The 23,683-nt window shown below is 47.1% G+C and overlaps 1 protein-coding gene across 1 annotated transcript in view; it reads left to right on the top strand.

Annotated features, from left to right (window-relative positions):
* The window catches only part of PDIA6 (protein disulfide isomerase family A member 6), a 166,606-nt gene that overhangs the window by 11,233 nt on the left and 131,690 nt on the right, over window positions 1-23,683 (top strand). The window lies entirely within an intron of this gene.

Here is a 23,683-nt window from a genome sequence, read left to right as displayed (position 1 = left end):
ATCTTAGGCCTCCCCTGAGGTTACCGGTTCCATTGTGGAGTCTTAACTTGGTGCTGGATTTTTTGGCAGGCCCTACGGTCCAACTGCTGCGTAGCCTTTCCTTGAGGTTGTTGACCTTGAAGACTGTGTTCCTGGTGGCTATTCGTTCAGTGTGTCAAATTTCTGAGCTGCAGGCCTTGTCTTGCCAGGAGCCATCCCTTCAGGTGATTCTGAGGGCATTATAGCTGCATACTGTTTATCCTTTTTTCCCAAGATAGTCTCGGACTTTCATTTGAATCAGTCCATCTCCTTGCTATCCCTGGATAAGGTCAGGAATGCAGAGGACTATCTCCTCTTGTGCTCCTTGGATGTCAAGCGACTTGTTGTGCAGTTATTGGAGGTTTTTGAACCTTTTAGAAGGACAGATCCCCTGTTTGATTTCCATGGTGGGAGTAAGCAGGCGCCCTGGCTTCACAGGCTACCATAGCTTATTGGATTAAGGAGGTAGTCACAGCTGCGTATGTGGATGCCACAAAGCAGGTTAGGGCTTATTCCACTAGGGCTCACTCATTCAGTGTTGTCTCCCATCGATACCTTCTAAGCTGCGTCGTGATACTATTTATGCACTTTTTTTCCAGGTTTTATTGTCTGGATGTATAGGCCCAGAAGGATGCAGCCTTTGCATATGTGGTGTTGATTGGATTGCGGGCAGCCTCTCACTGTGTTGGGGAGTAGCTTTGGTATGTCCCACTGGTCCTGAGTCCATCTGTCTACATGCTAGGAAATGGAATAATTAGCACGTAATTTCGCTTTCCTTAGTGGGAGCTTCCAACCCTCGTCTGCCACATGAGTGTGTCAATAGTCCTCCTGTGGGGCTCTGGGTTCCAAGTGATTACTGGTAAGTGTTCATCCAGTCGCTAGCTTGGGGTACCTAGAATCTTACGTGAGTTCAGTGTTTATGGTTGTTGAGTACAGTTTTGGTTTCCTGTTTTTAATCAAGTTTTTTTGCTAGTCTGTCCACACTTGCTTTTGAAGAGAATACTGGCAGGCTGGGGTCACTGCAGAGTTGCATATACTGTGATGTCAGCTTGCTCAGTCTCCATCTGCTGGCAGGGGAGCATAAACCCACTGGTCCCGCATCCATCTCTCTACACTAAGAAAAATGAAATTAGCAGGTAAGTAATTTCTCCATTAAATCAGGTTGTTAAAACATTTTACTTTAAAGTTCCTTACCAGATTTTAAGAATGTAAGATGTTTTCTTTCATTAGTTTACCTAAAGATATTTTAAATTGATGCTGTAAAAATGATTTGGGGTTGTTTTTTCAATTGATAAAAATGTATGTACTGCAGTTTTTTCTATAATGTTGATATGTCTGCTTATTATAGGTGTTACATAAATATTAGTTTAGTAACTCAAGTCTTTTTCTTGGGGATAGAATTGTAGCATGAGGAACACAAAAACAGGTGGTATTGTGAGGTCTGTCTAGTTGCCAGATCTTTGGCGAGCTAAGATTAAACAGATTTTGACAATTAGACTGGGCTGATTTCAGGAGGCACACATCTAAATCATTGTTCTTAGAAATATTTTTTGGCATTTTTAAAAGGACTGGATGCAAATATAGAATTAAATCAGAATAGGTTTTATGAAATGCCATTTAAAAAAAAAAATGGGTATTCTAAGAACTTAAATATTTCTGGAACAGTGAGCCTTGGATGCAAAATGACATCTGAGTTGAAGGGCCATTTTGAGACGAGATGGTTGGAAGGCGTGGCCTAATGGTTAAAGCAGCAGGTTGGAATTAGGGAAGCCAGGGTTCAAATCATACTGATGCTCTTTGTGTCCCTTTACCCTCCATTGTCTTGGGTACAAACTTGTAGGGTGATTCATTAAGCTGCGTTGGGGCTTTAACACACATCATATCACATGATATCACTGCAAAAGAGTGATATTACAGGATACATGTGATTTTTTTTTTTTTTTTTAATTTTTAATCTCGCCCACATACTCTCCCCTATTATAATGAAGCAAATACATGAAAATAAGGTCATGCATTGTCAATTTAATGTTAATATTTTATTTCAGCTGACCAAGAAGGTCAGTTAAAATAACACCTTATTGAAATGCGTTAGATGTGCAGTGGGAGGCCTGGGACCCTGACACTTAATGGCGCAGACTAGACCTTGTCCCAGCCATGTGACTGGGGATTGGACCTCCGCCACATGGCTTGGTCAAGGTTAGGTCTGTGCCATTTTGGAAAATGGCGCTGACTAGGCTGGGTGCAAGGGTGCACCTGGTCCCTTTGCGGGATCCCTTGACAGGTTTGGGGGAGGGTTAGAGGAGCTTGTAGAGGGTCTCCTTTTTTGGGTGATTTTGAGGATGGACTGGGGGGGGGCTGTCGCGTGTCTTAAAGTGTTCAATTTTTTAACTTTTCAAGGAGTTGGGGCTACCTCGACTGGCAGCCCGAGATTGAGAAAGGGGTCAGCACTGACCCCCCCGCTCAAACTCTGTTTGCCACATCTTTTCATTTTCAGACCGGCAGTGCCTTTTAAGGCAATGGCAATCTCGTGAGCTTGGGGCCACCATCACATTAAAGGGCAGCTCACCGCATTCTTTTGTGCTACGGTGTATGGCCACAAGACCAAAGAGTGCGTCATATATCCACAATGCTTTTTCGGTTCGGGGTGGGGGAGGGCACTATTGCAGCAGGATCCCCTCTTGCGATAAAACATCATGGCTTAGTGGATCTAATGGTAAGATTGTAAGCCCTCTGGGGTTTGGGAAATACCCATAGTACCTGAGTATAATCTGCTTTAAAGTGCCAAAAGGTAGATTTCCTAGCGTGTAGCAGATGGACTCAGAACAAGTGGGTATAGTGTGCTCGTGCTAGCAGTTGGAGACGGATCTGACGTCAGCACGGGTACAAATACCCCCACAGGAAGTGAAGCAACTCAGTAATTTCCGTCTCCAAAGCAGTTTGGAGCGCCTTCACGCTTGCTGAGCGTGTTTTCCAAATCTACTTTCTACTTTCTAAACTTTCTAAGAAGAATGCCGTTCAAGGGTTCTCTCCTGTTCGGCAGCGACCTAGATAAACTGGCCAGCACATGGGGCGCCTCTCCAGTACCTTGACTGTCGGAAGACAGGTCCAAGAGGAACCAGCGCATCTTTCCGAGGCCCTCCAGAGGTAGAAGCTCCCAACGCTTCACTCCCTATAGGAGTCTCTACCAGGCACCTCGTCCTCAGGCTAGGCACCAGTCCTTTCGGACCAAGCAGCACAAGAGGGGAGCCAGCTCGGGTTCGGGTCCCGGCCGCACCCCACAATGAGAATCAGCCGATCCATCCGGGGGACGAAGCCATAGGGGGCAGGTTAACTCTCTTCTACCCCAGATGGGTCGAGATTACGTCGGACCAGTGGGTCCTCGCCATCATCCGAGAGGGGTATTATCTGGATTTCCATCACATCCCTCCGGACAGGTTTGTGGAATCTCCGTGTCCAATCCACAAGAAGGCAGCATTGGAAGCTACCCTGGCGAGGCTCCTGTCCTTGAAAGCCATAATCCCAGTACCTGCATGGGAAAGGGATTCTGGGCACTATTCCATTTATTTCATGGTACCCAAGAAAGAGGGCACTTTCCGGCCCGTATTGGACCTCAAGTCAGTCAACCGATACTTAAGGGTCCCGAGGTTTCGCATGGAAACTCTGCGCTCAGTCAAGACCGCAGTACAGCCAGGGGAATTCCTCACGGCCTTAGACTTGTTGGAAGCCTACCTGCATATCCCGATCCATCGGGATCATCAGCGCTACCTACGCTTCAAGGTTCTGGGATGACACTTCCAATTCCGGGCTTTGCCCTTCGGGTTAGCCACGGCGCCGCGGACCTTCACCAAGGTGATCGTAGTGGTAGCAGCGGCGCTCAGATGGGAAGGAATCCTTGTCCATCCCTACCTAGACGATTGGCTGATCAGGGCGAAATCACGAGAGGAGAGCCATCGGGTAACCAACAGAGTGATCTCCCTTCTGGAAAGCCTGGGATGGGTAGTCAACCTAAACAAGAGCTGCCTACAGCCTTCCCAATCACTGGAATACCTGGGAGTCCAGTTCGACACCCAGGCAGACAAAATCAGCCTCACCACCAAGAGAAGGTTAAAACTCCAGACGCGTCTACGGTCCTTGATGGGAGCCAGCCGGCCCATAGCTTGGGATTATCTGCAGGTTCTCGGTCTCATGGCATCCACCCTGGAAGTGGTACCCTGGGCGCAGGCCCATATGAGACCACTACAATGCTCCCTCCTCTCTCGATGGAGCCCACGCTTCTGGAATTACTCCGTGCATCTACCTCTACCAGCCAGAGTGCGGACCCAGCTACGGTGGTGGTTGCAGTCCGACCACACGAGCAGGGGGTCAAAGATGTCCTCCCCCACGTGGACTCTGCTCACCACAGATGCCAGCCTGAGCGGATGGGGAGCACACTGCGAAGAGCTCACCTCCCAAGGACGGTGGAACAGAGAAGAGTCGGGGTGGAACATCAACCGTCTAGAGCAGGGGTCAGGAACCTTTTTGGCTGAGAGAGCCATAAACGCCACATATTTTAAAATGTAATTCCATGAGAGCCATACAATATGTTTAAAACTAAATACAAGTAAATGTGTGCATTTTATGTAAGATCACACTTTTAAAGTACAATAAGTCTCTGAAAATATTACACCAGGCCTTAAGACACCAATACATCTCCTATTAGGAAAACGGACCAAGTCAGGCTGCTATAGAGTCCTACACAGAAACTACACGCCAGCAGAAAACCTCACCTGAATCACGTGCTGTCCCTCACCTAACATAGAATAAAGAGACCAAAACGCATAACAAGAAGCATGCAGACAAAAACTGAATTGGAAACTGCAACAAGCCAGAGTCTCTGTATGCAGTGTAACAAAGGAAAAAAGAAACATCACACATCCTTAGAAAACAAATCAAGAAATATAAAATCATCAGCAGTAAAACTGTACTAACAAAAAGAACATATTTCGAAACAGCTGATGAGTGGAATATCCAATAATTAAAAACTCATATAAAACATTTCCAGATACCAACAAAATATTTCAAAATAGCAGACACAAAGATCCAGTAATGAAAAATAATAAGGATACAAAAATTTTTTTGCTCTGCATACCTGGGAACGTTTGATATCCAGGTGTCCTGAGATTGTTCTGAATTAGCAGGAGGTGGGGTGGTTTGCTTGGAACTTTCTCCTCTCTCAGTCACATACCAGCGCTCTCTCTCACACTGGCTCTCAATGACACACCTATACACACATGCTCTCAGTCACTCACATATACAAATGTTTTTTCTCTCTCACTTATATAGGCTCTTAATTACACATTTACACACATGCTGTCTATCTTTTCACGCTTACACACACACAGGCTTTCAATCACATAAATACATGCTGTCTTTTTCTCTCACACACAGACTCTCATTCACATGCTTACAAACATGTCCTCTCTTTCTCTCATTTACACACAGGCTCTCAATCACATACTCACATGCTCCCTCACCTAAATCAGCTCTCAATCACACACATACACACATGGTCTCTCTCTCTCATTTAAACACAGGCTCTCAATCACATACTCACATGCTCCATCACCTAAACCAGCTGTCAATCAGACACAGACACACATGATCTCTCTCTTACTTATACACACAGGCTCTTAATCATACATACACATGATCTCTCTAACACACAAAGGATCTCAATCATACACACATACTCTTTCAAACAAACAGGTTTTCAATTACAAACTTACACATACAGGTTCCCAATGGTAAACTTACATTCATGCTCTCTCTCACAGGCAGGATCTCAATCACAGACATACTCTCTTTCACATATACAGGCTCTCAATCATTCACATACATGCAATCTCTCACTCACACACACAGGATCTCAAACACACATGCTTGCTCGCTCATTCATTCACTCTCTCTCTCCCCCTTCCCCCCCCCCCCCCCCCCCCCCCCCCGGGAACTCGCGGCAGCAGCAGCCACCTCCCAACGCTAACCTCCTTCATTTTCAGCCCTCGCGGAGGCGAAGGCGGAGTCCCATCGGCCGCGGTTGAAGATTTTCATTTTCCTCCGAGCCGCGCTGCAGTCTTCTTCCCGTCGGACACTAGCGTGCCTGCGCGGGTCTTCCCGCGCAGGCACCCGATGCTCTCCACTTCCTCTTCCGGGCCGCGGGAAGAAGAGAGTACCGGCGTGCTCTCTTCTTCCCGCGGCCCGGAAGAGGAAGTGGAGAGCATCGGGTGCCTGCGCGGGAAGACCCGCGCAGGCACCCGATGACTCCAGCGCTGGCACCCGGCTGACACCCGATGACTCCCGCGCAGGCACCCGGATGACTCCAGTCGGCGTGCTCTCTTCTCCTCCCCCCCGCGGCCCGGAAGAGGAAGTGGTGAGCATCGGGTGCCTGCGCGAAAGAAGAGACCACGCTAGTGTGGTCTCTTCTTCCCGCGCAGGCACCCGATGCTCTCCACTTCCTCTTCCGGGCCGCTGGGGGTGGGGGGGAGAAGAGAGCACGCCGGTGCCGCTGACTCCAGCTGTCCTGCCGCGTTCCGCCCGGGCTGACAGCATTTTAAGCCCGGGCGGCGGAGGACCGGGGAGCAGCTGGGTCAGCGGGGAACCGCGAAGTATGGCGACACTTGTCTGCGAGCCAGATGCAGCCCTCAAAAGAGCCATATCTGGCTCGCGAGCCATGGGTTCCCGACCCCTGGTCTAGAGGCACAGGCAGTCCGGTTAGCCTGCCTGCGATTTGCTCACAGACTGCGGAACAGAGCAGTCAGAGTGATGTCCGACAACGCCACCACGGTGGCATACATCAACCGACAGGGCGGAACCAGGAGCCAACAGGTGTCCCTAGAGATAGCCCCGCTGATGGCTTGGGCAGAGGCGAATCTCCAGGACATCTCCGCCATCCACATTGCCGGAAGGGACAACACCGCGGTAGACTTCCTCAGCAGGGAAAGCCTAAATCCGGGAGAATGGCAGCTGTCCCCCACAGCCTTCCAGATGATTGTGGATCAGTGGGAGACTCCGGACATGGACCTACTAGCGGACAGGTCCAATGCTCAAGTACCCCGATACTTCAGCCGCAAGCGAGATCCGTTCTCTCACGGTTCATCCATGGCCTCCAGGGACCCTGCTATATGCCTTTCCGCCGTGGCCCCTGCTGGGCGCCCTTATACACAAGTTTCAGAGGCCTAGTTCTTCTAGTGGCACCAGACTGGCCAAGAAGACCCTGGTACGCGGACATGAGAAGACTACTGACAGGGGAGCCCCCTCCCCTGCCTCCTCTCAGGGACCTGCTACGTCTAGGTCCCATCCTCCACGAGGATCCGGCTCAATTCTTACGGTCTGGCCATTGAGAGGGCTAGACTGAAGAAAAGAGGTTACTCAGAGCCGGTGATAGATACACTCCGAGCTCGCAAGTTTTCCACATCCCTCTGTTACATAAGGATCTGGAGAGTATTTGAAGCCTGGTGCGACACTCATGGCACCAATCCACATGCGACCACAATCCCTATTGTTCTGGATTTCCTGCAGGATGGGCTTCAGAAGGGTCTCTCCCTAAGCTCCATCAAGGTTCAGGTGGCTGCGCTGTCTTGCTATGGTCCCAGGAGGGATGGCAAGACCATTGCCACGCACCCGGATGTTTCCCGCTTCCTGAAAGGAGTCAAGCACATTCGTCCGCCACTGAAGTGGCCAGTGCCCCTGTGGAACCTCAACATAGTTTTGGATTTCCTCGCGGGAGCCACCTTCAGACCCCTCCGGGGCCTGTCTCTCCGTTCTCTAACTTTTGAAGATGGTGTTCTTGCTGGCCGTGTGTTCAGCACGCCGCACTCAGAGCTACAAGCACTGTCCTGCCGCGATCCCTTTCTCAGAATCACTCCAGAGGCTATCCATCTTCGCACGGTTCCCTCCTTTTTACCTAAAGTAGTCTCACAATTTCACCTCAACCAAACCATGTCCTTGCCAACCACGGCAGGTTTGAAGAAATCAGAAGAAGGGCGTTTGCTACGCCATCTCGACATCGGCAGATTGCTGCCCAGATACCTGGAAATGACCGAAGCAGTACGAAAGACGGACCATCTGTTCGTCCTTCACAGCGGGAAGAAACAAGGAGAAGTGGCCTCACGGCCCACCATCGCCCGCTGGATCAAAGAAGTTATCAGAGCGGCCTACGTAGAGGCCGGGAAGTCACCACCTCTGCAGGTCAAGGCTCATTCCACCAGAGTGCAGGCGGCCTCTTGGGCAGAATCTAGGATGTTGTCACCCGCGGAGATATGCAAGGCGGCGACATGGTCCTCCCTCCATACCTTCTCCAGATTTTACTGTCTGGATGTCCAGGCCAGGGAGGACACAGCATTTGCGAGGGCAGTCCTACGCGGTCCTCAGGCAGCCTCCCGCCCAGTTCGGGAGTAGCTTTTGTACATCCCACTTGTTCTGAGTCCATCTGCTACACGCTAGGAAATGTTGAGATTACTTACCTGATAATCTCCTTTTCCTTAGTGTATGCAGATGGACTCGCCATCCCGCTCGGCTGCCAGTATATATATGGGTTTCACCAATTCAAGGTAAGGCATGTCATTTCTTACACGAGAGCGTCCACTCTACCAGGTGTCGACACCTTCCAGTTGGGAACGCTGGCGGTCTCCAGCTACTATCAATCGGTCAGGGGAATCCTGTTTCACTAATTCATTGATCGGTCAGTACACATATATCCATAACAGCTTTTGCAAGGAAGATTACTGAGTTGCTTCACTTCCTGTGGGGGTATATGTACCCGTGCTGACGTCAGATCAGTCTCCAACTGCTAGCACGAGCACACTATACCCACTTGTTCTGAGTCCATCTGCATACACTAAGGAAAAGGAGATTATCAGGTAAGTAATCTCAACAATATAAATCAAATGAGATAAAGATGTGGATATGCTGAGGCCTAGTTTCAAATCAAGGATCCAGAAAAGCCATTCTGAAATTAAATGACCCAAAACTTTACTTTAGGTGTATAAGCTGGTTCTTTTGTGCATCAGTTCATGCCTTAGGAATTTCAAATCTATAACCAAATGTCATTGTTGGTCTTGAATACCTATTCTTTGTGTCTTAAGTGCCTATTATGCTTCACAGACTGGCAATGCCATGTTCCCAGATGTTGTCCTGGGCTGTGAAATTAGTATCCTAGCCTGGTTGGGCTAATATATCAACCAAACAAAAAGATTAAGAATATGCTGGATACTGAGACCTGGTTATCTGATGGACTGTGTACCCATTATGAAAAATAAAGGAAACACTTTTTTCTCAAAATAGATTCATAATATCTAATAGTTGTGCTCCAATTCTGAATGAATGAAAGGTGCTGCTCTCAGCTGATTTTAGTGGGAAGTATCTCTGTGCCAGTTTCTCAGAGGCACATACGCAGAACATTTTTTTTCCCCCAAATTATTCTGGGATTTTTACGGCTTCCAAGATGTAATAATGTGAGGATCCTTTGACTTCACCTCTGTCTTGCAGATGTTACTGTGAGCTGCTTGGATTATCTATCCAGTCCTTCCAGCTCTGTGACCATCTTGTTTTCAGATCTGTATTTATACTCAGGCTTTATGTCAGTTGCCAGATCTTGGTCCTACTTCTGGTCCTCATATTCTGGCTCTATCTTTGTTGCCTGAATCTAGAAGCCTTTTTTTCTTCAGATTCTCCCTTCAATGTTCCTGCTTTGATCTCCTTTGTTTTCCTAATTTCCTGGTATGCTCCCACATCCCACTGTGTTCCAGGCTTCTAGCTTCCTTTGTATGTGTGTATCCCAGTTCCTTATGCCCCACCAGCTCACCCAGAGGGGAAAGTGATTGGCATAGTTGGAAGGCTCCCAACTTCTGTTTTCACCGTCAGCTTCTTAGATTTGCCTCTCTAGATATGAAGCCACTTGTTCTTGGAGCAACCTATAGACAATAGACGTAACAGAAGGAATAGAAATGACTGTCCCTCCGCTCACATCCTCCCTCAACATACTTTTCAGATAAGTCCTTACAAAAGAGAATAAGCCTGAAATTTTGAAGTTTAGATAGTAGGCACTTTTTTCCTTTTCAATGTCTGCAGTAAATCAAATACTACAGAAGAAAATTGTGCCACAGAACAAATTAAAAAAAAAAAAGTGCATCATTATAATTGAATTAATTGATATGTTTTATTATATTTTCAGATTGACACCCCCCAACCCAATATATATAGAAACGGTCCTTAAAGCAGGGATGATTGTCATTTCAGCAAGAGTCACATGTAATGGCCTCTTTCAATATTCCAAAATTGGGCTGCTTGGCAGCACCTTTTCCTAATGAAAATATGAAAGTTTTGAGAATGTTTGTTTCAACTTTTTAAATATTCTTGAGCTTTAAGGTTAGCTATAATTCTGAAATAGTTTAAAATATATCCTGTAAAAAGTAGGTATGCTAATGACTGTATATGGGAATTATATGAAAGTTGCAGGAGATTGTGGCAGACCTTGTGACTTGATATTGGCTGCTTTGCTTTCTTGGGGGGTTTTTTTTCTATAAATCTCAAACTGGAAATTGGAAGAGGGGAGGGCTTGCGAGTTTGGTTTTGTTGGCATTCTCAAGGTTTTTCATCTGACTGCCTAACAATTCTCTCTCTACATTAGCCAGAAAAAGGTGATAAATTACTATGCATCTGTAGCAAGTTCTTAAAAAAAAAAAAAAAAAAGAAAGAAAAGTGAAAAATTTGTGACACCAGGTGTGGTGACTTACCTCTGATTCCTCAACCAAAATTTTGGCTAGGGATGTTCTTGGCCTTTTGGCTGAAATTGAGAACCTGTACAATTTGGGGGGAGGGGCTAAATGCCCTGTCACCTGAATCCACTGGAGACAAGTTACATTTTGACCATTGCCAAGCAGGAGGATGAAACATTTTTCCTTAGCATGTTGCTTTATCATCCTACTAAGTTTCTTTTCCAAACTCACCTAACATACTTTTGATTTGGTATTGAAATCATAATTACTGTTTCTGGCAAAATGTTCCATAATTTTTCTCTTGAGTAAAAAAAACAAAAGCATTTTTTTGCAGATAACTTTATTTAAATGAATTTCTAACCTGACTATCTATGGTTTTAGGTGGGATAAATTAGGTATTCATAATCCATATAAAACATAGATTGTAGATCATGACAAAAACCCATGTACATCTGTTCCTCCTCTTTCAAGAAGTATCACAGTGCTCTCGCATAAATCAAATTAACCTGACCTGTTTTTAGTATGTCTATTCCTTATTGGGTGACTTGTTTTGCATATATTTGCTGCTTTGAAAAGATTATGCAATACAGTAAAAACAAATTTCAGTTTGATACTTTTTTACAGTAATGGCATTTGGTATTACTGCCCTCTCCCACTCCCCCTACCTCCCCCTTATCCTTGTCATTAAATATTTTCTTTATAAATAAGAGACTAAATCAATTTAGTGCTATGAATTCAATGTACTTGTTTGTTCCTCTTTGTAGCCTTAATATAAAGAACGTAACACCACCAATATTCATAGTTATATTTTCTTTATTTTATTTAAGAACATTTATTGCCCACCCTTCCTATGTTCAGAGCGGGATACAATATGAACATACACAGTCAAATGAAAAGAAAAAACAAGACAATGCATCATTCTTACTAAAAAGGGAGAACAACATAGTTCTTCAGGAAGGGGGAGAGGCAAATAAGCATCTAGGGAGTACATTTTTGAGATAGGGCCCAGAGGTGAGGGCAGTAGTCCGCTATGTAGAACCATCTGAAGAGGGACATGTTGGGGGTATTCCATTATCATTTAGCTAGGTAAGTTGTTTTTTTTTAGGGCTTTTTTTTAACGAAAGTTCTTTCTCGGAAACAACTTACTTTCTTAGGTAGGCTGTTCCATAAGATTAGACCGGTGGAGAAGAATGCTCATTCTCTGGTTTCCTCAAGATGGGTGAGCTTTGGAGGTGGGGCATCTATTAGCATTAGGTTAGACTATCTGAGTGGACGGGAGGGGGGTGTAGATTTTTTATTTTTAGGAGAGCCATGGCGCATGTATATTGTGGATTGAGGAATGTATGATCGAGGCAAGCTTGTATTGTACTTTGTAAAAGATAGGGTGCCAGTGTAGAGCTTTAAGTACAGGAGAGATGTGATCGCGCGTGGGATTACTGGTAAGGAGTCTTGCTGCCATGTTTTGTATGATCTGTAGTGGGCAGGCGCCATCCAGCACATCTGTGCTATCTTACTCGGTGCTGGAGAATGCCTGGGCCGAGCAACATTGCTACTGCCACCGCCACTGTTCCACACAACACTGGCAGTCCTCCATGCTCCAGAATGACCGGACTGAGTTCAGAATTCTGCACTGGCGCCACAATACATCGAGCCGCTGCAAAGAGGGCCGGGTTCATGAGTCATAATGGCTCCCCTGTACCCGAGGCATTCCCCACTGACACCGGTGTGGGGTTCTGACCCTCAACAAATTACTGTGGTAGCGCCAGACACGCTCAGCCTGTCTCCTCTATACCTGCACTACCATACCAGGTTACAGAGTTGAGTCTGACGTGTACGTCCTTCAGGCTATCCCTCAATGACTTCTGAAATCCACAGAGCCATCAGTCTTCGCCGGCTCGTCCTTCTGCAATCCACAACAGATGGTAAGTACTCTATTCTAATCCCGCTTCAGCGACAATCCCATTGAGACCTGTTCTGTAAATCGGGCCATATGGTTTGAAAGGTTCTAGGTCGTCTGGCCTGCCAAGAACCGTATTAGTGTCACATATCGCTATTGCCAGCTATTTCGGACACAATACCAAGAGAACCTCTCTACCAGTCATTTGGGATTATATCAGGACATCCTCTCGTTAGCAACGGGACTCTGTACTGATTAATACTCTGGTTTCTGGTTCCTAATTAAAGACCGAAATTCCAGATGTATTCGCTGATTTACTAAACACGAGATTCAGCAAACACTGTCTCAATTGCAAGTCCACCTCGAGACCTGGCGACAGGTCTCAATGCTTTCTTGTATACCACACAGAAATGCGGGTACGACTTTTACCGCTCACGCTCCCGTGGGAGATTACATGATATCCTGATTACGTCAGCCCCGCCAGTTGGACACCTCCTGGTCTCTCAACTTGCCGGATATCAGAGCGGCCACCCCACTTTGTACCAAGTTTCAGGGTACAGTCCCCAGGACGCTACAAAGCGCAGAAGGGTGGGGAGTGGGGGAGTTTTAATTTCGCTATTCTTTCTTTCAACAGAAAATAGTTACACTCCGCCTATCCTGGACATCAGAAATATCAACTTTCTTCAGAAGGTGCAGGTAAAATGGTTTCTCACAGGACAAGCAGGATGGTTGTCCTCACAAATGGGTGACATCGAGGATGGAGCCCACCACGGAAAACTTCTGTCAAAGTTTAAACAGAACTTTGACTGGCCCCTACTGGGCATGCCCAGCAAGGCACTGACCCTGCAGCCAGCAGGGGTCTCCCTTCAGTCTTCTTTTTTCCGCGCAGCAGTTGCCACGCGGTGAAAGGAGCTCTCTAACCACGTTCCTGACAGGAATTTGGAAGTTAATTTCCTAAGAAAATTTGCCCCTCAGGGGTCTCCCTTCGACAAATTTTTAGTCATCTTACGGAACCCGGTAAGTTTTTTGCCTTTTTCCATCGACTACCGTCGATTTTGGCCCTTGAGGCCTGTTGGCACTTACCGATCCCCAGCCTAAATTTTGGCTTCAGGCCATGGCAACGGGGTTCCGCCGTTGTCCGGATTGTACCCGGACTATGTCCATCACAGACCCCCACAGGGTTTGTGTAATGTGTTTGGGTAGTGAGCATGATGTCCTGACTTGCACCAAATGTGCCTTAATGACACCCAAGGGTCGCAAAGCCAGGATGGAGAAGATGGGGCTCCTCTTCCATGCACCCACCCCAACGCCATCGATAGCATCGACGTCATCGGAACCGGCACCGTCGAAGTTGTACCATCATCGTCAACCCTCCGGTGACCGTCCGCCATCGATCGCTTCTCGGCCGTCGACTCCCGTCCCTTCCCTTCCCCGGATGGGCGAGGGGATCGGAAGGAAAAGCACCGCCATCGACGGCACAAGTCTCGGCCTGTCGAGGATCCACAGCCATCGACCTCTGCTCAAGCCGAGCCACCGACAAAGAAGCCGCGAACAGACCGGACACCCTCCACGTCTCGTTCGCCGGCATCGAGGAAACCCTCACCCTCCCGGGGTGCGGGGGCCGTGATCCCACCGGTTACGGTGGTCCCTCCGGCCCTGCCTCAGCCTCCCTCTCCCGTCGAGCCGGGTATGGTTACCCCTGGTCTCCGGGCAGAACTGGACCGGCTGGTCCAGGAGGCCATCGAGAAAGCGATGAAGAAATTGCAACCTCCATCGGCACCGTCTCCGGCACCGGTTCCAGTGCCGCCACCGGCACCGGCTTCGCCACCGAGGAGGGAACCGACCACCGAGCCGTTGATACAAGCGCTAGCACCGCTACTGAGCCGCATGGAGGCGCTCATGACGGCCCTTCCATCGGTGATTCCAGTACCATCGACAACACCACCGTCTCCGACTGGATTTTCATCGGCAGGAGAAACACCGTTCCGGATTCCCCCTTCCGGGGTGGTTCCATCGGTGCCTTCTGGTATATCTCCACCGATATAACCTTCGGTTCCATCCATTCCACGCCAGGCACCGATTCCATCAGCAGCACCGAAGCCATCGATGCCATTTCTGGTTCCACCTACGGCACCGATTCCACCTCGGTTTCCATCGATGCCTTCAGAGCCTCAGCCAGGTCCATCAGGGCTACAAGCCCCACTTGATCCCTACGATACCTGGGGTGATGATGATGATACATCTTCTGACACAGATTTGCCTTCGCCACCATCTCCTACAGAGAGTAGAAAAAGATCTCCTCCTGAGGATCTATCTTTTATTAATTTTGTGAAAGAGATGTCAGAAGTTGTACCTTTTCAACTACAATCTGAAGCTGATGACAGACACCAGATGATGGAACTCCTTCAATTTCTGGATGCTCCAAAAATCATCGCTTCCATCCCTATACACCAGGTGTTTTTGGATCTGCTCAAGAAAAACTGGGAATCTCCTTCATCAGTGTCCCCAGTTAACAAAAAAGCTGACTCCACCTACCTTGTCCAGTCAGCACCAGGTTTCCAAAAACCTCAACTGGATCATCGCTCTGTTGTGGTTGAGTCCGTGCAGAAGAAGGCCAAGCGTCTTAAGCCACACTCTTCTACCCCACCTACCAGGGACAACAAGTTCCTAGATAGTGTTGGACGGAAAGTCTATCATGGAGCTATGTTGATTTCACGCATAGCTTCATATCAACTTTACATGACTCAGTACAACAGAGCCATCCTTAAGCAGATGCAAGACTATGCTGACACGTTGCCAGACCAATACCAACCGCAGCTTCAAGCCCTTCTTCACAAGGGATTTGAGGCAGGGAAGCACGAGATTAGGACTGCCTACGACATATTCGATGCTTCCACAAAAGTTTCAGCCACAGCCATCTCAGCCAGACGTTGGGCTTGGTTAAAATCATCCAACCTTCGCCCAGAGGTTCAGGATCGTCTTGCTGAGACGTTGAAACAACTCTCATCTGTCCCACCTGAGCTGACCTCCAAGCAACCGCAAAAGAAAGACTCTAAGAAGTCATTCTTTCGACCACGCCGTTATTACCCTCCATCGGCCAGGCCTCGTCCAGCTCGATCCTCTACTAGGCCTCAGCCGCGTCAGCCTAGGAAACAAAGGCCTACCGTAGCCCCTCCTCCTGGGCCTGCGGCTGGCCTTTGACTCCCCTGTAGGGAACACATGCCAAACCCCTCTTCCGGACATCCCTGTAGGAGGTCGACTGTACCATTTTCTACAACCTTGGTTGCAGATCACCTCAGATCAGTGGGTGCTAACAATTATCGCACAGGGTTACCACCTCAACTTCATAACTCTTCCGGCAGACTCCCCGCCTCTTCAAGCGTGGAGTCTATCCACCCATTTGGCTCAATTACAACAGGAAGTATCCCTTCTTCTGCAATCAAATGCTATAGAACCCGTTCCTCCCTCTCAACGAGGCACGGGATTCTATTCCAGATACTTCCTAATACCAAAGAAATCAGGGGGACTACGTCCCATTTTGGACCTTCGAGCCCTCAACAAATACCTTCAAAAAGAGAAGTTCAAAATGGTAACCCTAGGCGCGCTGCTCCCTCTGCTACAAAGAGGGGATTGGCTGTGCTCTCTCGACCTCAAGGACGCTTATACCCACATTGCGATCACACAATCCCATCGCAAATATCTGCGGTTTCTAGTAGGCCACGACCATTATCAATACCGTGTCCTCCCTTTCGGTCTAGCTTCTGCCCCACGAGTCTTTACCAAATGTCTCGTAGTGGTAGCAGCATTCCTAAGGAAGGAAGGTGTCCACGTCTACCCATACCTGGACGATTGGCTAATCAGGGCCTCCACCCAACAGATAGCTCAATCCTCCCTAAAATTGACAATTCAAACACTCCTTTCCTTAGGGTTTCTCGTCAATTACGAGAAATCTTGCTTAGTCCCGTCTCAAACCTTATCCTTCATTGGGGCAGACTTGGACACCTTACAGGCAAAGGCTTACCTTCCTCTTCAGAGGGTCCACACCCTAATGTCCCTGGCTCGCCAGCTCCAGTCTCAGAACACTGCCACGGCTCGCCAGTTCCTCATTCTCCTAGGGCACATGGCATCCTCGGTTCAAGTCACTCCCATGACCCGACTAGCCATGAGAGTAACACAATGGACTCTACGACACCAATGGATTCAAGCTTTTCAGCCTCTGTCCTCCATAGTCACAGTCACACAAGCGCTGCGCCTATCCTTAACCTGGTGGACGACTCAGGTCAACCTCCTTCAGGGCTTACCCTTTCTTCCACCGGATCCGCAAGTAATCCTAACCACCGACGCTTCTCACATCGGTTGGGGAGCCCATGTGGATGACTTTCAAACCCAAGGGTTATGGTCCAAAGAGGAAGCCGAACACCAGATCAATTTCCTGGAACTTCGAGCAATCCGCTATGCGCTCCGCACTTTCAAAGATCATCTCTTTCATCAGATAATCTTAATCCAGACGGACAGCCAAGTGGCCATGTGGTACATAAACAAGCAGGGAGGCACAGGCTCCTTCCTTCTGTGTCAGGAAGCTGCGCAGATCTGGGCGGAAGCCCTCTCCCACTCCATGTACCTCAGGGCCACTTACCTGCCGGGAGTAGACAATGTATTGGCAGACCAGCTGAGCCGTGTCTTCCAACCACACGAGTGGTCACTCGATCCTCTGGTAGCGACCTCTCTGTTTCACAAGTGGGGTTCTCCCCGCATAGACCTCTTTGCGTCCCCTCAGAACCACAAAGTGGACGATTACTGCTCTCTCATTCGGAGCCAGCACTCTCGGCCGAGGGATGCATTCTCCCTCAAGTGGACAACCGGTCTGCTCTATGCATTCCCTCCACTCCCTCTTGTGTCAAAGACTCTCGTGAAGCTACGCCAGGACGGAGGAACCATGATCCTGATAGCACCTTACTGGCCACGGCAAGTATGGTTTCCAATACTCCAGGATCTCTCCATCCACAGGCACATTCCTCTGGGAAAGGACCCGCATCTGCTCACTCAAAACGACGGATGCCTCCTCCATCCCAACCTCCAAGTCTTGTCCCTGACGGCATGGATGTTGAAAGGTTAGTCCTTCAGCCTTTCAACCTTTCAGATTCCGTTTCTCGGGTCCTGATAGCTTCACGAAAGCCTTCCACAAGAAAGTCTTACTCATACAAATGGAAAAGGTACACATCATGGTGCACTTCTCAGTCCCTTGATCCCCTTTCCTGTCCAATCTCCAAATTCTTGGACTATTTATGGCATCTCTCTGAATCAGGTCTTAAAACCTCTTCTATCAGAATGCATGTCAGTGCGGTAGCCGCCTTCCATAACTGTATTGGGGGTAATCCTATTTCAGTACAACCCCTAGAATCACGCTTTCTTAAGGGCTTGCTCCATCTAAAGCCGCCCTTGCGTCCTCCGGCCCCATCCTGGGACCTTAACCTGGTTCTTGGTCGTCTTATGAAACCTCCTTTCGAACCTCTGCACTCCTGTGACTTTAAATATCTCACTTGGAAAGTGTTATTCCTTTTGGCTATTACTTCAGCTCGCAGGGTTAGTGAATTACAGGCCCTAGTTACCTATCCGCCTTACACTAAGCTCCTGCAGGACCGCGCGGTACTCCGCACTCACCCTAAATTTTTACCTAAGGTAGTTTCTGAGTTTCATATCAATCAATCCATCATACTACCTATCTTTTTTCCCAGGCCCCACTCCAACTCTGGAGAGCAGACCCTGCATACCCTAGACTGTAAACGAGCTCTAGCTTTTTACCTAGACCGTACAGTTTCCCATAGGAAGAGCACTCAATTATTCGTCTCTTTCCATCCTAATAAGTTGGGACAACCCGTGGGTAAGCAGGCTCTTTCTTCCTGGTTGGCGGACTGCATTTCTTTTTGCTATGAGCAAGCTGGCATTCCTTTTCAAGACCGTGTTAAAGCACACTCTGTGAGGGCCATGGCGACGTCAGTGGCACACCTTCGATCGGTGCCGCTTCCTGACATCTGCAAAGCTGCAACCTGGAGTTCTCTCCATACCTTTGCAGCCCATTATTGTTTGGACAAGGCTGGAAGACAGGACTCCATCTTCGGCCAGTCTGTCTTGCGTAACCTTTTTCCAACCTGATGGACCAACACCCTTCCACCTACCCGGTTGGGTGCGGATGCCCTTTCCCAAATTTCTCCTCACTTATTGTGCCTGCTGCACACCGTTGGGTACATTTGGTGCAAGTCGGGACATCCTCAGCTCGGTACTCACCCATTTGTGAGGACAACCATCCTGCTTGTCCTGTGAGAAAGCAAATGTTGCTTACCTGATGTAACAGGTGTTCTCACAGGACAGCAGGATGTTAGTCCTCACGAAACCCGCCCGCCTCCCCGCGGTGTTGGGTTCGTTTTATTCTTACTTTCTAGGCACTGCCTGTAGCTTTGAAAATCAGACTGAAGGGAGACCCCTGCTGGCTGCAGGGTCAGTGCCTTGCTGGGCATGCCCAGTAGGGGCCAGTCAAAGTTCTGTTTAAACTTTGACAGAAGTTTTCCGTGGTGGGCTCCATCCTCGATGTCACCCATTTGTGAGGACTAACATCCTGCTGTCCTGTGAGAACACCTGTTACATCAGGTAAGCAACATTTGCTATCTCTCGTCACCATACTTCCATACCGTAGTAAGTAGTTTGCCTCTCTCCTCTATTCTTTCTGTGTGCTTCATGGTGAGTCAACAATATTACAATCCCAAGCTCTGCTGGTTGCACCAGCTTCGGCAACTTGGGTATTTCATTATATCACTAGCAGGGACTGCTGTTTCTCTACAGAGTAAAACATCATTCATGCTTTTCCTTGCATGGACAGCTGCATATCAGTCAACCCAAGCAAGAAGCTCTACCTTCTTCATGACTCCCTATAAATCTACTACCTGGGATTGCTGTTCATTACCATAAATCCCATATAGCACACGTCTGGACACCACAGTCACAACGTACTTCCTGTCCAACCGCGCAGACATTCTGACAAATTCCTATATGTCTGTGCACGCATACACCATAACCTCAGCCCCTCAATTCTTTCTTTGTTGGGCCATGGCATTTTTTTCACCATGCATTTACTAATAGGTCCCAAAAAATTGCTATGAGTAAGATTCAGTGAAATCCAATTATCAGTGGACCTAAGCTGTTCAACCACTATCATCCCTGATCCATATTGCAGATCTAGAACCAAAACATAGACTGGTCCTGCTCATGCTCACATTTACTCAAGGTTGCAGAGTTCGAACTAACATCTTCTCAACCCAATATGCGTCTCTTCCACTCCATGCAGAGTTTCACATCAACTTCCTGGAGCTTTGAGCCATGAGTTATGCCTTACAATACTGCCTAATGCAGCAAACCTTTGTGCATACAGACAGCATAGTGACATTGTGGTATTTCCAACATACAAGCACGCACAACCTCTTAGCTGCTCTACTAGGAAGTTGTGCAGCTCTACTCTTGGCCCTTGCTCACTCCATGCATCCCTGGGCCACTTATCTAACAGACTTACTGAACGCACTAGCAGACCTTCTCCACATAAGTTTCCATCCTTTCGGATGGTCTTGGATTATATGTGTGGCGAGGAAAATCTAGCGCTGAGGTCAACCGAACTTGCCCTCCGCATCTGAATCAAACCATACGGTGGACAGATTCTACTCCCTATACATGTCTCCAATTCATTCCCATGGACACCTTTGCTGCAACATAGGCCTCTTTTTTTAATATGTGTCTTTCGATGCCTCTCATAACCAGCACCCTTATTATGCTGCACCGGGACGGGGTTCACTGTTCTCAGACCCACGTCCTGGCCGAGACCAGTATGCTTTCCCATACTTCTCAATCTATCACACCAGTAACCAATTCGCCTTATCACAGGTCAGTCTCATCATATGAATTCACTGATGTTCTCAGGTACTGGTAGCGTCTCAAAAACCTTCTACACATAAATCTTATTCAAAATGGCATGATTTACCACGTGTCGTAAAAAAAAAAAAAAAAAAAGGGTTTTACCCCCTTTATTTCTACACCACTCTTTTCTCTTACTCCCTTGGATTCTGCTCCCCAGACATCCTCTACATGGGTACGCCTCGATTCCAATTGGTGAACCACTTGGGAGTGAGGATATCCGATTAACGGTTCAGCCCCTTCCGAGTCAGCTTACCATGGGTTATCCACTGATTAAGCCGCCTCTATTTTTACTGGTTACGGACTAGGGCCTATATATTAGTGCTTACAAGACTCATGAGTTCCCTGTTCGAGCCTTGCCATTCCTCTCCCTTAACAGTCTGCAATGGGAAATTCTTTCCCTCGTAGTCATCACTTCTGCCAACAGGGTCAGTGAGTTACACACCTTGTTACATACTCATCTGACCCTGCGTTCCTCCGTGACAGAGTGGTTTTACGTATTCAACTTCATATCCTTCTTAAGGTAGACGTTGCATCTCACCTTACTCAGAATATACTCTGCCCATTTTTCCCAACACCTCTCTCACCAAAGCGAGAGGATTTTTCCACTCCTTGGACAATAATAGTGCTCTTGCATTCTATCTAGATCGCACTACATTCCATAGGAATTCCACCTAACTCTTTACTTCTGTGGCAAGAGTCAAGCTGCGAGTTCCAGTAGGAAAACAGACCTATTCCTCCTAATTGACGGTCTGTATCTTTTTTTCCTACCAACAAACAGGCATTTCACTACAACAGTATGTGTAACCACACTCTGTTGCGCCCATCCCAGCCTCAATAGCTTCCCCTCGGCTGCTGCTGCTTGTACATATTTATCAGGCTGCAACCTGGAGCTCTCTCCATACCTTCGCATCCCATTATTGCTTAGATACGACTAGCTGGCATGCTCCATATTTGGCCAGTCCGTCTACTCTTATTCTTTTCGGTTTAACTACCCAACATCCTTCCACCAACCCGTTAGGGTTTCAGGATGCCCTCCGTTCCAAATTCCACTCCTGTCATTGCGCCTTTCGCGCGTCTTGGGTGCATTTGGTGCACTCGCGGGCATCCTCAGCTAGGTACTCACCCATATGTGAGGACTACCATCCTGCTTGTCCTGTGAGAAAGCAAATGTTGCTTACCTGTAACAGGTGTTCTCACAGGACAGCAGCATGTTAGTCCTCATGAAACCCGCCACCCCGCGGAGTTGGGTCTGTATACATTTTTACTTTTATTTTAGTTTTGCTTGCGCTTTTAGCTATAAGATGAGACTGAGGGAGACACCTGTGGCTCACAGGGATAAATGCAGGCTGAGAATGCTCAGTGCACTCAGTGTGCCAGTATCAGACAAAGCTTTGTAGAAACTTTGACAGAAAAGTTTTCCGTACAGGGCTTCATCCTGTGATGTCATCCATATGTGAGGACTAACATCCTGCTGTCCTGTGAGAACACCTGTTTTAGGTAAGCAACATTTGCTTTCTCTTTGTTTGTCCTCATGTTTCTGGGTAGGTCTCTTTCCTTCCAGTGGATGGTATTTGGAGGGAGAAAGAGAAGTAAGCAATTGTGAAGAGAGAAATCCCAGACTTTGTATTTGATTACAAGAAATCATATACATATTTATCATAACTTAATTTGGTCATATGTCAAGTGCATTTGAGTCATTTTAACAAGCCTCAAAATTAGACAGCCAACGTTTAATAGAAAATGTATTTGAACAGGTAGGTGAAATAAACCTTATTCCACTCTTAACTATTGTAGCTTCTGCAGTATAGTTCTAGAACAATGTAAATAATGTAATTCCTTATTACATATACTACACTGGGGAACAATTTCTAACATTCCTGTTGAGTTCGATTTTTCAGCTGTTTTAGACTTAAATAGCATGCTGATTTCAAAACTGCAGTTTTCTTCTATCACGTCAAGTTTTTTTTCTCTATAGCCTATCTTAGGCCTGGGTTTATCAAAATGCACTAAATATCGCATGCGATAGGAAAAGGGGCATGTTTTATGGTAATAGGCTGTTTATCACAGTGTGCTATCTTAGCGCGTCGCATAGGTATTACCACAAACTGCGATAACTTGTTGACAGAAAATTGTATTTCCACCTCGGCACATAAAACTGGATCTCATGAAGCAATTTGTTAAAGCTTTGCCAACTGAAGGAGACTTTCAAGTATCTCATTTTGGCATTTCCTAGCCTGTCTTTTGAAAAGATAAAGGCCGGTGTGTTTGACGGTCCACAGATTCAGCAGCTCATTAAAGATGAACATTTGATTGGGACAATGTCAGAACTCCAAAAGAATGCTTGGTTGTCCATTCAGAAACCTTATCAAGGACTTTCTTGGAAATACACGAGCACAGAATTACACCGAAATTGTCCAGAAACTCTTGGAGAGCTTCAAAATGCTTCGTTGCAACATGAGCAGCAAGGTGCATTTTCTGCATAGCCATCTTGCTGACTTCCCAAAAAACCTTGGTGCAGTCAGTGATGAGCAAGGTGAATGATTCCACCAAGATTTGAAGGTCATGGCACAGTATCAGGGTAGATAGGATGTACATTTGATGGCTGACTATTGTTGGAGCATCAGGCGAGATTGTCCCTAGATTGAACACTGCCGGAAAAGCTATACGTAAATTTTTTACCTTAATATGTATGTTTGGTAGCAGAGCTTTACTACTTGTACACAATTTGACTTACAGTAACAATATATAGCTTTTGTATGAATAAAATAACTAAGTATATTCAGGTAATTGTTTTCTTTTATTTCCTGTACATTTTGTATGATTTTTGGGTCAAAGGGAGGGTATCCTGTACCTTAAAAAGTTAAAGTGATAGAGAAACTGGGGTCATTTTTGGATTCAGATGTCAAAATTTAGTCAAAAACAAGTGTCAGATCTAACTCAACGAAAATTGTGTTCCCCAGTGTTAGTATACAGTATTTAATGCCTGAGAACTAATTAAGATCTATAGTATAGAAGAGAACATGACAATTTGGTTGTTTCTGAACTTGATCATAAACAT

The sequence above is a fragment of the Rhinatrema bivittatum genome, chromosome 3 (genome assembly GCF_901001135.1).
Source record: "Rhinatrema bivittatum chromosome 3, aRhiBiv1.1, whole genome shotgun sequence".
In the NCBI taxonomy this organism is placed as follows: domain Eukaryota; kingdom Metazoa; phylum Chordata; class Amphibia; order Gymnophiona; family Rhinatrematidae; genus Rhinatrema; species Rhinatrema bivittatum.
Note: the sequence above shows the minus strand (reverse complement) of the source record. Positions and strands in the feature narration are given on the sequence as shown.